The sequence below is a fragment of the Pleurodeles waltl genome, chromosome 10 (assembly GCF_031143425.1).
Source record: "Pleurodeles waltl isolate 20211129_DDA chromosome 10, aPleWal1.hap1.20221129, whole genome shotgun sequence".
Classification (NCBI taxonomy): domain Eukaryota; kingdom Metazoa; phylum Chordata; class Amphibia; order Caudata; family Salamandridae; genus Pleurodeles; species Pleurodeles waltl.
Genome location: NC_090449.1, coordinates 255,700,709 through 255,713,134, shown reverse-complemented (window position 1 = coordinate 255,713,134; position 12,426 = coordinate 255,700,709). Strand labels below are relative to the sequence as shown.

At 46.4% G+C, this 12,426-nt stretch overlaps 1 protein-coding gene across 2 annotated transcripts in view; it reads right to left on the bottom strand.

The window, feature by feature from the left end:
• Positions 1-12,426, bottom strand: part of NHLRC4 (NHL repeat containing 4) — a 77,871-nt gene that overhangs the window by 30,689 nt on the left and 34,756 nt on the right. Inside the window, exon 1 of one of the 2 annotated variants that reach the window (XM_069210366.1) lies at positions 5,110-5,232. The exons of the other annotated variant lie outside the window; for it this stretch is intronic. The gene's annotated coding sequence lies outside the window, so the exon portion shown is untranslated. Of the gene's footprint in view, positions 1-5,109; positions 5,233-12,426 lie in introns of those variants that run through there. 2 annotated transcript variants of the gene reach the window in all.

The window sequence follows — 12,426 nt, the reverse complement described above, 5'->3', positions numbered from 1 at the left end:
ATCATCTGGAAAGGGCCCCAATTACTGAACTGTGTCATCAATTGGAGCCAGATCGGATTCCTGCTATCCATAGCACTACAGCAATACCCCCTGCAGTACAGGTACTGTCTGTTCTCCACTTCCTGGCAAGTGGTTCCTTCCAGGTGACTGTGGGCTTGGCTGCAGGAATGTCACAGCCAATGTTTTCGAATGTGCTTGGAAGAATATTGGCTACCTTGCTAAAACACATGAGCAGCTAAATCTCATTCCCCCAGAGTGAAGATTTGCCCACTGTGAAGGCTGGATTCTACGCCATAGGACACATACCACACGTGATTGGGGCCATTGACTGGACCCATATTGCCTTGGTCCCTCGCAGGACAAATGAGCAGGTCTACAGGAATAGAAAGAGTTACCACTCTATAAATGTCCAGATGGTGTGCCTTGCTGATCAATGCATCTACCACGTCACAGCCAAGTCTCCTGAATATGTACATGATGCCTATGTGTTGAGGAATAGCAGTGTCCCACAGGTGATGGCACAGAGTGTGGCTCGTAGGTGAGCTTGAGTCTTCACCCATTGTATGTCACTGTATGCCACCTGAAGTTGTACTCTGTGCTATTGTACATGAGTAATGTGTCTCTCTCACCACTTCTAGGTGATTCCGGCTACCCAAACCTGTCCTGGCTGTTGACACCAGTGAGGAATCCAAGGACAGAGGCAGCAATTTGGTACAATGAAGCACATGGTCATACCAGGAGCGTTATTGAATGTACAGTTGGGCTACTGAAAGCCATGTTCTGGAGCCTTCATGTAATGGTGGATCCCTATTCTACGCCCCTAAGAAGGTCTGCCAGATAGTGGTGGCTTGCTGCATGCTGCACAATTTGGCACTCAGATGCCATGTGCCCTACCTGCAGGAGGAGGGGGAAGACAATGCACCTGTGGCAGCAGAGAACACTCAAGACAGTGATGAAGAGGAAGAGGAAGAGGATGTGGAAAAAGGGACAAATATGATACAGCAGTAGTTCCACTGACACTCAGGTAAGACTGTACTCCTGTTCATACCTACATTACAGTTCAGTGTTGTGTGGCTGCTGTATTGTGCCAAGCACTACCTTTACTTCTCAATTAACTGTCACTTATGCTTTCCCTTTTTGCAGATGTTGGTGTGAGCACAACTGTGTACTGATGTGATAACTACAGGCTGCTTTCACACATTTGATGGATGGATTCACACATCATGGGACATTTGCACAGGATGATGCAGTTTAAGAGATTGCATGTTATTATATGATAAACACAGAAACTTCAGTTGTGTTCAAGGGTGTTTATTGAAGTGACAAAAAGGATGGGATAGTGCAATAGAGTGGGGTGATGGTGGACATAAACTTCAGTGTAGTGGCCCAGTTGGTTAGTTGCACAGGTCCAGTATCCATGGGGCCATAGGAAAAGGAGCAATGGCAGTCCAAAGGGAACAAGGTGTCTCAGTGGCACACATGGGAGACATTCAGGAGGGGCTCATTTCCTGGCAGGGGTTTGTGTCTTGGCAACAGTTTCTGGTGTCCGTCTGGGTCACAGGGAACATTTGCAGGGTGGTTCTCCTTCTGCAGATGGAGGGGTGCTGGTGGCTTTTGAGTGATGTGGCAGGTCCTCCTGTCGACTGGCTGCAGCAGATGTTGTTGGCTGTGAGCTGAATGGCTAGTGGAAGGGGCCCGCTGGTGTGCTGTTTACTCAAGTATTGTGTAGGCATTGTCTCCCAGCACCCCTGCAATAGTGGCCATGTTGGCATTTAGGGCCTGCAACTGCTGCATGACCTCATGGTGGTGTACCACCTGCAGCCACTGGTTCTCCTGCAGGATGGTAATCACCTGGCCCATCCTGTCCTGGGATTGTTGGTAGACCCCAGGACATGTGTGAGTGCCTCCGGGGCAGTTGGTCCCTGGGTTGGGCCTCCCACTGGTGTACACGTAACCTCCCACTCGCCCTGGCTCCCTGTGCCTGTGTCTCCTGAACGGTGTGCCCACTCTCACTTACACCAGGGCCTTCAACATCTTGCCTGTGTGGTGTTGACTCGGGTCCCTGTACAGGTGGATACACAAGTGATTGATGTGTCCTGGGGACAGAGGTTTGGGGACATTGGGTGGCTGCTGTGGTGTTGGAGTTGGATGGGGGACCCTGTGGTGGACGGGGTGTGGGATGTGGAAGCCGACTGACCAGTGGTGCCAGATGGATCAGGGAGATCAAGATCGGGACATCCAGAGTTGCTGTCATCACTGAGTGCATCTTCTGGTGGGGGGCTGTGTTGCCATGGCACATGCTCATCGCTGACATTGGCTGGGGTACCTGTGGACATGTGTAAGATTTGTTACAGTCATTGTCTGTCACATATTCTGCATTTCTGGCTTTCCCTATGGGTTGTGTGTTGTCCTCCCACTTTTGGTTAGTGTATGCCGGTGGATTCTGTGAATGGTAGTACTACATGCTGCCCATGCATTACTGTTGTGTGTGCATGCAGAGTTGGGAGGGGTGTGCTGGCAGTGGGTAGGGCATGCAGGGGTACACCATTATGGGTGGTTATGGGGGTGGTTCATTGTATGAGATGGAGTGAGGTGAAGGGAGACAGGGTGAGGGGGTGACATGTCATGCAGGTATCGGGGGTGGTACGGTAATAATGGTGACTTAAAAGTGTTCAGCCCTCCAGTGACTCCAGTGAGGCCCTCGGGATGCAGGATTGCCAAGACTTTCTCTTCCCATGCGCTCAACTGTGGGGGAAGAGGTTGGGGTCCACGACTAATCATCCTGATGGTAACTTGGTGCCTAGAGGCCACTGCACGCACCTTGCCCCGTAGGTCGTTCCAACTCTTGCGAATGTTGTCCCTTGTGCGTGGATATGTTCCCACGGAGTTCACCCTGTCCTCGATCCTCCGCAATAGCTCCATCTTCCTGGCAATGGATATCTGCTGGACCCGGGCATCGAACAGCTGTGGCTCTACCCTGACAATTTCCTCCACGATCGCCTGCAACTCCTCATCTGTAAAACAGGGATTCTTCTGTGGGGACATGCCTATTGTGTGATGGATGTAGTGTGTGGGTGTTGGGGTATGGTGCGCGGTGTGTGATGTGTGGAAGGTGAATAGGTGGCGGTAGTTTGTATGTGCAGCTCATGTATTATCTTTTGCTGGCAAGGTGTAGCAGTATTTTCATGTTTACAAAGGATTGTGGCTTGTCTGGGGGGGTTATTTATGGTGCTGTTGGTGGGTGTGAACGGTGTGTGTATATGTGGCAGGTGTGGGTTTTTCAATCTGGCCAATGTTGGCTTCTGTTTGTGTTGGGTGCCCAAATCTGCTGCAGCGGTGTGCCCCGCCAATGGCTGACCGCCGTTTAGTGTCCGCTGTGGTGATTCGTGGTCCATAATTTGGAGGGCGGTGTGTAGCTGGTGTAGCGGGTACAGTAGTGGGTCCGACAGTTTTTCACCTCCATTGGGTCTGGCGAAATTGTTGTTGTGGCTGGTTTCTGTTGGTTTTGTGTTTGTGTGTCATAATCTGCCCAGTGGATTTCCGCCTCCGAAGCGGTCTGTTGGCGGCCGTCACCATGGAGGTCTTTGGAAAAGACCGCCAATGTCATAATAACCACCTATGACTTGCTATTGTGAAATCTCTGTAATATTTATAATTGCACTCTGTGAAAGTGTGATGTAAGATGCACCACTTGTGATATTACTCAAAACCAGAATGATGTGCGTAATAAGAATTGTGCCATACTGGGACATCGGTGCATGGTGTAAGACAAAATAGAGGAATTGTGAAATCTCAGTGGCTGTCTCAGTAGTGAAAGAGCAGTGTGTGGGGTATGTCAGTAGAGATTGAGAGAGCTATGTGAATGGCTGTAGTGTGGTTTCGTGTCTAGAGGTACACGATGAGAACCTCGTTTTGCCAGTGGGCCACAGTGTAACAGATAGGTACCATTCGCCCATTTATTTGCCAGCTGTATACCTGTGTTTTTTTAAATCGGTTGAAGACTTTCTCATGGGCTTATGAATGATTTGCTGGTATTTGGAAATAGTGCTCCTGGATACTGCTGTAAACTGAAGTATTATAGTAATTCAATAGTTTCCCTTCGAAGATAGCTTGTATTCTACTGAACATTTATTTTTCCCCCAAACTTGTTAGTACAGCATGTACACTAGCAAGACACAGACTGTCCCTAGAGTCTCTCACTAGTAGCAGCATCACATTCTCTCAGCGCCAAGAGCAGATCTCTCGACAAAGCAACCTTACCCTCTCCCGAGGCAGGGGGATCAACTGCCGGTGGTGCATCAGGTGCGGTAGCACCATGACGCAGGGCCAGGGGGCCCATTACCCCTGGCCAATGTTTTATTTTACTACTTAACCAACAGTTTGAGGGCCATTTCCATTGCTTGCCCTGGGGCCTACGGCACCGTCGCCAAATCACAGCACGAGGCTCTATTAAAGCATCTGGATCACAAAGAGTTAAGTGGAAAGGACTGGCCTAGAGAAGTTAATTACATTTGTCAACTCTGGCCTCGGACGAGCTAAGACCCCACTGTGGACACAGCCATCCCCGAGGGTTGCTGGTTTCCGCATTTGTCCACTGGGAAGACAGTGACACTTAGAGGGCAGTTGCTCCCGAAGACCTGAAGTTCCGCCTTACCTGAGGGAGTACCTACTTCAAGACACCCGTACTTGTTGGCCTTCTTTGGAGGTCCAGAGGAAGACAGTTTACTTCCTAAAATGGTGCGCTATTATTAAACAACTAAGCAACAAGGACTGCAGACGATCAGACCTCACTTTCAGAGGGACGAAAATGGCGTGCTATAATTAAAAAAACGAAGCAACAAAAACACAGACGAGCAGACCTCACTCTCTGAGGCAGCCTGTCGGGAAAATGCGATAGCCCAGCCTGCCTCTGCAGAACCGTACACAATAAATGCAAAAACACAATGCCTAAATGCACAAACACGTAGGGGAGAATTTTCGAATGCAGCGGGGGCCACTGCATCTCTTCTGAGCTCGTTTGCCTTTCGGGGCGCTTAGAAACTAGCTACAGAGCAGTATTTACCACGTACATCCTGAGTATTTGCTTGGATGTAATCAAAGGTCACTTACCCGCCGGTCTCCAAACCAACGAAAGTGCAGCACTGGTAGGAGTATGAGGGCAGGTAAGTTGGTCTCAGCGTGCACCGTACTTGGCACCGGGGTCTGTCCTCTCCCCTTTACGCTCTGCCACAGTTTTCTTGGCAGCTCTCTGTTGTTAGCGACAGAGTCCAGGAGTAGATGGGCAGGGCTGTTGTACAAGTCATCATCTAAACCCGAGTGAATAAATAGGCTAGTGTTTGTCCACTTTAGGGGCGTGACTGAAGAGAAAGCCAGTGTGAAAAGCTGGGCTGGCAGTCAGAGGCCATTGTCAGCCTGCAGTGCTAACAAGTGATACCTTGAAGTAAAATGGACACTAGTGACTTAAAACCGCTTCCTGAAATCTATTGATGTGCATAGAAATGTTAGCAGCATGAAAAGGGTAGGCGTGGAGAACCACGAGAAGCAGGAGAACCATGTCCAGAGAGGCCTCCCTTGAACAGCAGATATGAGACCAGGGGAACCAGGAGCAGGAGCCCTGGGGGGACCAGCAATACGAGGACTAGGAGAAATAAGTGGACTATCAGGGCAAGGGGGGCACGATGCTTAAGACCAGGGGGGCAGGGTTTCTAGGAAGATCAAGAGGAGGACCAAAAAAACCAGACCAGCACCACCAGAAGGGCTACAATAATGCGAACCAGGCATGGTTTTTATTTCTTGAACAACCTACCCTGTGTGGCTGGAAGCTGGCTAAAAACTCAAACCTGAATCACAGGTTTGGAGGTATCACCTAGCTGAACTCGGGGGTTCGGAAAGAAATGATGGATGAGGACCAGGACAACTAGGACAATGAGCGAGGACCAGGGAAAGGAAGCCAAGGAAGAGGAAGAGTTTTTAAAACCCAGAGGAGGACTAGAATGAGGACCCAGAAGAGGACTAGTATGTGGTGGGGGGCCCTCCTTCATGAGGAGGAGGAAGAGGAAGCAGAGAAGGAGCGCCTGGGGGGGGAGAAAGCCAGATGAGTAGTACAAGAGTAGGATAAAATAGTAGGCTAGGAGAGGGAGGCAGCAGAGGAGAATAACAAAGAAGGAGGACAAAATGATGAGAAGGACCAGGAGGAGAGGGAGGAAGAAAAGAAGGGGAACAACAAAGAGAGGGGACAAAAGGATAAGGAGGACCAAAAGGAAGACGAGGTGAACCAAAAAAAGGAGGCAGGAGAGGAGGAACATCACGAGTAAGAGGAGCACCAGAAGAGGAGGGGCTCTAGGAGGTCCAGAAGAGGGACAGGAGAAGGACCAGGAAGATGACCAGGAGGAGGAGCAGCACCAGGAAGAGGTGGAGGGCGAGGAGAAGGACTAAAAGAGACATGGATTGGTTTAGTTTTTTACGGGGGCAAGAGACAGAGTTATGTGTGTTATGAGTACTGGATTTTTCTGACTCATGATAGACGATAAAGCCCCTGCACTCCTCTGAGAGCCAGTATGTAGCAGCATTTAGCAGCACTAGCAGCACTGGGGCTCACTGTCATTCACAGATCCTTCAGTAGCCCTCTGAACGTGATGGTGGCCAAAATATCACGTTTAAGATGAGTAGGGATAAATGGCATATTTCCCAAAATATCAAAACCGTTATAGTGCTCAACTACTTCAAAAGGGTATGTGGCATGCCACCATCAATCCCTTGCTCAGAATCAGAGTCCACCTGAGACAGGATTTGATGCACTAACAACTGAGCTTCTTGCATTAAAATAATATACAAATGTATACAACTTTACCTCTACATTTTTATGTTTTCACAATTAATTTACACTTCAGAAAGGAAGGTCTCTCTAGCAGCTTCTGCTTTTAAGCAGAACCCTCTCCCCCACCTCCATCTTCAGATAATCACGATGAAATGTTATCATTCGAAAAGCAAGGGTTAGCAAAGATAGCATGGAAAGAATGTGAGCGTGTGGTCTATGGGTTGCACAAAGCTCTGTTTAGTAGCTGCCTTAAACCACTAACCTATTTTACCTCCTTATTGCTCCATCATAAGCGTGACCTCAGCATAACCACAGAGGAAGACGTTTCTGCAGCTAACTCTGTCACAAATACAATTCCAGAAAATGTAAGACAAGTAAAACGTGTAAAAAGCGCGGAGACAAGCATCCATTTTTTTGGCCAGCTTTAATTTTATTGTTCGAGTTTTCCAGTTCGTGCTATTATTTTAGCAGTAAGGCCAGGGAAGACTCGAAAAATAGTAAGGTTATAATAGGTAACACTACCAGCGAGCACATTACAAGCCTACCTTCCCAAACCCCTACTCTCATGCCATACAACGCAAGATATTATATTCGTTCATATAGCCTTCTATAGCACCAAAGGTCCAATCAAGCGATTCCAGACAGTGAAATAAGCCTAAACATCCTGTGTTTGCTTTCAGGGCCATAAACGACATATACAACATCGCAGACCTTCAAATGACACAAGGTCTGGACTCCGCATAGTGACATATAGGTGTCCATTGTTCTTCATATGCTCATTGTTTGGGATCCAAAATTTCACCAAACAACTATTTGGCAGCAATTACATCAGATTTGTAATTAATTTGGACCACCTTCAGATTAATTTAGATGTAAATCGGAGGGTAAGTATATGTATATGTATATGTGTATATATATATAAATATATATATATATGTATATATATATATATATATATATACATTTACCAAGAGTTTTTAAATGAATATATATGTATATATATTTTAAAAAAAGAAGGAATTGGGAAGGTCTCCCGCAGTGCCAAAAATGTAGTTGTTACGCATATATATTAGACCGTGATCGTTCCCACTGTGTATAGGTAGGTCATCGTTTCCCTGGGATGAGCGTTTTTTGTTTGACAAATAACTTTGACCGTTTGACAAATCTCCACAAAACTTTCCAAAAAAAGGTTGATTCTCCACAGCTGCTTCCTAAAAATGTTTTTGTCATGATCCATCAAGTGGGGGTCAGGAAACACAGGAGGTCCCAAAAAGTCATTTTCCAATGGTAATTCCAATGGGAAATTTTTAAAAGAGATACAGAAAAAGTCAGCTGAATGGAATTTCACTGAGTCTAGCAAAAAGTTAGAACTTTACTCAGAAAGTGTGCTTACCGTTATTTTCTAATTCATGTTTAAAGAAGTGCTTCGGTGGTCATGAAGGGGTTAAAAATATAGTGATATCTGGACTGTTGGTGGTGCAGTAGCCCCCCAGTACTGTTTCTTTTAAAAAAACTACGGACAGCTTTTTCTCCCGTTGGCCTTGTCAGTACCACAAGGCCGGTACCAAGCAATCTGATTGATTGGGCACAATTTGGAGAAGAGTGCCTGCCATTATAGGACTAAGGAATTCGGTCCTAGGGACCTGAATTTATTTTAAAAACACATAAGGGGCCCAGGTGCGGACAGCCTTTCACTTGTGGGGTGCAGGGTCAAGAGGTAATCCCAATTGCAAAAAAATAAATAACAATTGTACCATGGAACTTCAGCTGGACCCCGAACAGCCCTCTTGTGAGATACTGCAGTATTCGAGCAGGAGTTGCCGCTCAAGCAAAATCTTCTTGGCTGCGCTGGACCATGCAAGCGTAACTGATGACACCTGCACAGTCCCTCAGAACCATGGATTTGAAGTTTGAGTGGCAGTCCCACAGGAGTAATGTGTTGCTGCAAAACTTTAAAGAAAAATAAATATGTGTGGGCAGGATGTCAGTAGGGGGGTTGTGAAGGAGGCCAGCTGTCGTTTGGCTGCCTGCAGGCGGTTACATGGTAATGCTATGTGGCTATCTGCAGGGGTGGGGCTGGCTGAATATGATTAAAATACTCCAGAAATTCACTAAAAGGCAAAGGTTAAAGTGACACTATAGTTGGGATACATTCACACCAAGCGTAACATTTTAAAACCAAAACAACACTGAAACTCGCCACTTACAGTTAACTGAGCTAACAATAATTTGCGTCCCTCCATGCACTACCTATGACCTCACATAGTACATCACTCATGGCATGTTAAATGACATCATTGATGACTTCACTGCTGACACAACATCGTCCAACCTACTACTCTACATATTATCATGAGAGAAAAGGCCCCATCACAAAACATGGAGACTTCAAATTTTCATCAATAAATTGATGCATTTTGGCAGTGTGGGTAGCTGGCAAGTTGGCTCAGGCTTGGACAAAATCCAGGGAATCCTTCCCAACCTCTTAATGTTGAGGCCCCTTCTTTTGATGAACAGGTTTGTGTTCCATTCATAGCTTGTGAGTAATCTCAGAAGATCTGAACAGCAGTGCCATTGAAACCAGTTGGACCCCTGTGTCCTGATCTTTTTATGATAAAGTCATGATCTCTATAATCAAGAAGCTAAGCAAATAGTGTTCAAGGCTATGATCCAATTGGCAGTAGATGTGCTGAGGTCAGTGGGCATGTTCAATTGAGAAAAACTTAGAAAAGCATGCAGGGGTCTCCTCCTCTAAAACTAATTCCATATTAGGAACGTCAGTTGTCTTAGTTGTGTTTGTTGTTATGTATGGAGTGAGTTTCTGTTCCTCAGCCCTATATTCAAGAAATATTTTTCCCTTCGTAAGATCTTCTATTTGTTTGTACAAATTTGCAACCTCAGGCACCAACTGCATGATTTTGACTTTAGTGTTTTTATTTTGCTTTCTAATTTTGTGCCGATTGTCCCTCAATAACCTGATCTTTAGAGCCATCGTGTTGATTTTATTTTCAGTATCCTCCTTGGAATTCTGGCTATCCTAAAGAATCCTGACCATCATATTCTCCATCGTTGTGGAAAATTGGGTGTGTTTGGAAACACATCAATCAGATGCCATCATTGCCCCAGAGACCTGGGGACAGGGTGATCAAACAGCCGACAATACAGCAGACATTTTTACTGCCCTTGACTGTATGATTCTAGTGAGGCTAGCTCACCAGTGTAGCTAATCAGCCTAAGCAGATTTCCCTTTAGTAACAATCACTGTGGTGTCTTTGCTCCTCAGAAACAGAACTAATAGGGAGGAGGAGAACTATTGATTATGGAGTCAACTTCGTCAGTACTGTTCATTTGATTTTTTCAATAACAATCTGAAGTTCTTAACTTGCTCAGGGGTTAATTGAGAGTTTGGTGACAGGGTGCTGTATTGCAAAAGAAACAGAATACCTGTCTGCCAGGTTCTCGGCTTGCCCATCTCATTCAGAATTTGGTGGCCTCTAAGCTTTCAGTCAACAGATCCCCCATTGGTCTCACCGACAAGTAGTTTCCTTTGATGACCTGATGAATTCGGGTCTGTCAGAGGAAGGGCTCTATTTAGATTGGACAGGGCAATGTACTTTTGAAAAACCTGGTTGTGAGGAACAGAAACAACAGTAATGACCCTAGGAGAAATCTCCGAGGATGAGGGAGTCATTAGTTTATTGTTTTTCAAAAATAAACCCCCATATGGGGAGTTTGTTTTTTGAAAAAAAAAATGTTAAAGGTTTGGTGAATGGCTTTCACAACCAAAAGCTACTGTCTGTCATACCTTTTGTACCTTGAAGGGAATGACAGTGACCCTTCAAGGTACAGAGGTGACCACTGGCCGGCGGTCATTTCTACTGAAAATGACAGTCAGGATGGCAGGGGTACTTCCCTGACAAACTGTATTTCACCTGGCAAAGTCTAAATCAAAGCCTTAGCCTGCAGTGATAGGATCAGGGGTACAAGGTGCTGATTTCAGAAACAACAAAGAAACGGGGGCAATGAATACCAGGGAAACCATTTACAGCTTCCAGTATGCAGAAAATGGTTGCAAAGTTCTAGCAATACCACCAGGAGGGAAACCCTGTGCTCCACCCAACTTATATATTCAATCGGCTGACCTGAGCTCACTCAGTTGCCTTGCTACCTAGAGAAACACCCACTGAGGGATGGAGGAATTGAGAAAGCAGGAAAACTGAGCGTCTCTCCAGAGCCAGCGAGATCCATCATACAACAATCAAGGTGTAGCATAGGTCACTCATCCTGTACAGCTGCATCGAGGAAGGAGGCCAAGGCAGAATACTTGCTGCAGTGTCCATCCAGCCAGCATTAAGGCTCCAGAGAGGCCTCCATGCAAGCCTCAGATCTTACAGCGCCCTCTTCACCACCCCCTATCATCAGGCAGCAGGAAGTTGGCTATCTATCCAGCTGTAGGTTATTCCTACAGAGGTATTATGTCCTGCACACACAGGATGTCTGCTACTAGTAAGGGGCATGTGACAACAGGACTGTCACAGAGCGCAACTGAACTGGGTGGAGCGATCTTTCAGGAATGTCCACCACATAACAGGAAATGGCTGGAAATGGTCCGCAGACGAACAGTCTCTCCAAATCAATTGCCTAAAGCTGACTGTGGGGTCCTTTGCGGTTCAATGTTGGACCAAGGACAAAGTGAACTGCTGTGCATTATTGAAGATCGACAACCTGTCAGCAGTTTGCTACATAAATCATCTGGGGGGGCCCCAGATCCAAAATCCTGGCAGATCTGGCCAAGGAGTTTTGGTCTTATTGTCTGACCAACAATATGTCAGTCATGGCAGAATATTTTCCAGGGGCCTCCAACCAAATAGCGGATTGGTGCTCGAGGGAGGGGCCTGACACAAGTTTGTGGCAGTTAGATCCTTGAGTGTTCTCCAAACTCAATGCTCATTGGGGTCCGTTCACGGTTGATCTGTTCGCCTCTCTATTGGACTACCAGGAACCCCACTATTTAAGCTGGAAGCGGGATCCACAAATTTCAGCAACAGATGCATTTCTGCAGTACTGGTTGAAGGAGAAGGGTTATGCGCTCCCTCCTTTTGCTAGGATCAGAGGATGGTGCTTCAAGTGCGGGGACAGGGAACGCAAGTGGTTGTGATCATGCCAGTGTGGAGGTCTCAAGTGTGGTTTCCAGTTCTTCGGGAACTTTCTTGGAATTCTCCAATCACTCCTTCCCACGCTCTCACAGGTGAACCCCACCAGTTGATCTCCATGAGAAAGCCATTCAAAGCAGTCTTATCCCTCACCATTGCTCAAAGGAACCGCTGGGTTATGCAAGAGGCAGGTAGCGCTCATTGGAGCCCAGTCAGTCAGAGGGTCTATGGCCTCGAAAGCCTCTTTTTTCTTGGGGTTAGACTATAGGATATTATTAATGCGTCAATTAGTCCTCAGACTCTGTGTTTAAGAGATTTTACTTTAAACCAGTGATGTATACAGCATCTTTGGTGGAGGATAAGCTTTAAATAAGCATAATCCTTGTCTTTGGTCCTGACATAGAATGTAAAATTCCCAAGCTAATGTAACAGAAAGTTTCAATTCTATTCTAGGAC